Source organism: Halyomorpha halys, unplaced genomic scaffold, assembly GCF_000696795.3.
Source record: "Halyomorpha halys isolate HHAL.00 unplaced genomic scaffold, Hhal_1.1 Scaffold2465.1, whole genome shotgun sequence".
NCBI classification, from domain to species: domain Eukaryota; kingdom Metazoa; phylum Arthropoda; class Insecta; order Hemiptera; family Pentatomidae; genus Halyomorpha; species Halyomorpha halys.
In genome coordinates, this window is record NW_027105788.1 from 109,203 (window position 1) to 112,739 (window position 3,537).

A 3,537-nucleotide genomic window follows, 5' to 3' on the forward strand; every position below is an offset into this window, starting at 1 on the left:
TTTTATATATCTATTACCATTGTCCGAAAGGAACTGAAATTCACATTCTGAAAAGATCTGTTCAATAAGTTTGCCGTGCTTTTTAAAAACCACTTTTAATTGGTTAAAAATTTTCAGGTGTGTTTTTTTAATTATACGAAATAATTTTGTATGTTTAGTTTGAAGATTTAAAAAATATTCATTTAATGCGCATGCCCTAGTTTAAGGAGAAATGGCATGACCTATGTCATTAGCGAATACATTATTTTAGGCAATGGTAAGCCAAAGTAGCAAATTTTGGTAAATTTTATTCTAGACCATGTGCATTCATATGGTGAAGACTAATCCTCAACTTTTTTCCTGTTTTGAGCTAAATTGGACAATTCGTTCTCGAAATATAGGGGTTTCAAGGATGGAAAAGATGGAATTTTCTAAAAAATTTTACTATACTAGGTCGACACAAACTCCAACTTCACTTAAAATTTTGGTCCATAGGAAGAGCCGTTTTCGAAATATAGGTGTGCTATGGGAAATATTTTTAAATATGTAACGTAAGTGAGCGTAACAGACCAAATCTGATGAAATTTAGTTTAGTTTATATTTAGCAACCCAATACACTTGGGCAGCACATTTTTTTTTTTTTTAGTTTTTCTATCCCTTATTTTTCATTGTAGTTATTAATTTTTTATTATATTTCTCATTGCCCAAGATTGAGGTTTTAATACTTGTGAATAAATAAATAATAAGTATATGTAAAGAATGATACTGAATTTAATAATTTATTTTATATTTTAGGCGACTTAAAATAGTTTTTAGTGTTTGTAATAACATTGAGCTTAATTATGATTGTACACCTATCGTTTGCTGGGATATGATTCCCATGTTTTATATTTGAGCTAAGAGGAACATATAAATTAACATAATATTTTTTCTGGAGATTAGTATGACGGCGCCTTCTGACGAGCAAGATGCTTCCTGTATGTTTCTTTTTTAATGAATGATCCTTTTCTTTTCCACATAAAGTTTGGATATGAAAGATCCATTGCATTTGCTCAGAAATAAGGAGAAGAAAAGACTGAAAAGTTTTCCGTGAGTGGAATACCAGGGACATAAGATAGTAAGGCAATTAAAAGGAACGATTAAGAAAGAAAGGACTTGAATAAACCGTTCATTGAGATCTTCTTTAACGAGCCGGAATTCAGCGAGAAAAAGAAAAAGCTATAAATTACGCCTGGCCCCAATTAAATAATGGCCTCGTCTAATGCTAACGGGGTGACGGTCTGTTAACCTCGTAGTAGCGAATTAACCTCATGGCCTCTTCTTCGATGGTGGAAGGTTCTTCTTGCAGGAGCAACTGTGCGAGAGAGAACTTTTACAACTTTACATGTGGATATATATATTAACAAATTAACTAATTTTAAGGCGAATGGTTTATGTACAAATATATATGTACAGTATAATTTAAATTATTAAGGTTTGCACATATATGTACAAGTATATGAATGGAGATAGAAATTGTAATATGGAAAATCTCAGTAGAACGAATTGATTGGCGCCCTCAGGCGAGTCTGTATTGGAAACCTATATCATATCCTAGATAGTCATATGATTGCACAAATATATGTGCGTGTATATATATATATATATATATATATAAATAGAGATAAATAGCAAAAATCTAAAATATATATGATAAAATGAATAAATAAGGATTGTATATACAGTTTGAAAACGTTATAGACATATTACATCAAGAAAGATTCTTATCTTAGGCTAAATGTTTTGTGAGTGAGTAGCTGTATTTTAAATAGCTATCTGATATTTAAAAAATATCAACTCTTAAATTGGTTTCTTCTTGAAGCAAAAATTTCTTCAATACATATCAAAAAAGTTCATCAATAGTTATTGACTTTTGATAAATCTCAAACACAAAATCTTCAAAAATTTAGGTTTAAAAACATTGGATTTGTTTTTATTTTTTTTAAATAGTTTCATTTTAAAGTAACGATTTTTCAAAAATATAACATTCAAAAAGTCGTAACTTTTTATTAAGCAATTTATTACATACTAAAATACGTTTTAAAGGTCAAAAAACCACGAATTACTAAGAAATCTCAAAGATTGAGAAAAAAAAAAAATTCAAACAGCAATATAAGTACAGCACACAATAGAGCGTGGTTAAATCTGTAAAAATTATATAAGGTGTTGAAAATTGGGATTTTTTAAAATTTAATTTAGATTACCTTACCTTAGGTAATACCTAGAATACCTTAAGGTAATGATTTTTTTTTTTTTTTTTTAAACAGTTGGTTTTCTATTTGTAGTTCATTGTGTATGTAGCAACCCAATGCAGTTGGACAACACAACTTTTTCAATAATATATCTCTCTCATAATTTTAGGATGAATTTGCAGCAATCATCTAATAAACATTCATACGGTCGAATCCTAGGTATTCTGATATAAGTCTTCAGTCGATAGTTAAAAAACACACCTACAATATAGTAACTGTAGGAGACCTATAATAAAGAAGATAAAAATTTTGTAGTAGAATAAATACATATTAATACCCCATCTGTCAAAACTAAAAAAGAAACTAAAGAAAAAAAAGTAAAAAACCTTCAGGTACTAAGGTGAGGATAGACACCCTCCATCGATAGCTATCAGTTACATTGACACATATATAAACGAATATTGATGAACGCTTCTGGCGGTAGGGTCCCTTGAAAAACTAACAGATGGAAGAAGGATCCAAGGAAAAGAGGAAGTTGTGCGCGGTGGCGCTTTAGTTGATGAACATCTGCTTGAGAAAGCCATCTTAGCAGCTGCCGGCCTTCCTCTATAATGCCCATAGTAGCTGTAGGAAACGGAGAAAAAATGAAAAGGATTTTCACTTTCATAGCGGAGTAACATCTGCTACTGACGATAATCGGGGAGGCGATGCCTGGAGATTAATAGCTGGGACATAAATAAAAAAGACTCTTTAATAGGGAATAATTACAGGCCAGAAAAAAATTAACATAAATCTTAATTCCGGACGTAGATCAAGCATTCGGTTGAGTTTGGTGGCATTTGAATTTAAGGCTTTACTCCAGCTGACATACATCATAAAAAATCTGTCTGTTTCCACCTCAACTTGACTTAATGCAGAAGAATGGGATGTAGCCTTACATATAAATATATTATCATTGTAAAGAAATAACGTAAATGCAAGCGTTACAAGTCTTACTTAAATTATGCTATGTACTCACAATATATCTTCCATTCCATGTAAAATTGATGAGAATTCAACACTTACCTGAAAGCAACAAGAAACAATAATTACAAATTTATTTTTTATTAATATAGTTGTTTGAGAGTGGTTTAGTTTCTTTTTAAACAATTTTGATCTCTTTTCTCTCAACCTTTATTCTTTTTAACATCCGACGTTTCGACCTCTCAGGTCATTCTCAAGGATTCCTTATTCTGTCTGTATTCCTTTTTTTCCTTAAAATTCATTAATGCCGGCTAATTGCCTTTGTTCCAATAATTTCTTCTATTAAATTATTTCCTAAATTTAA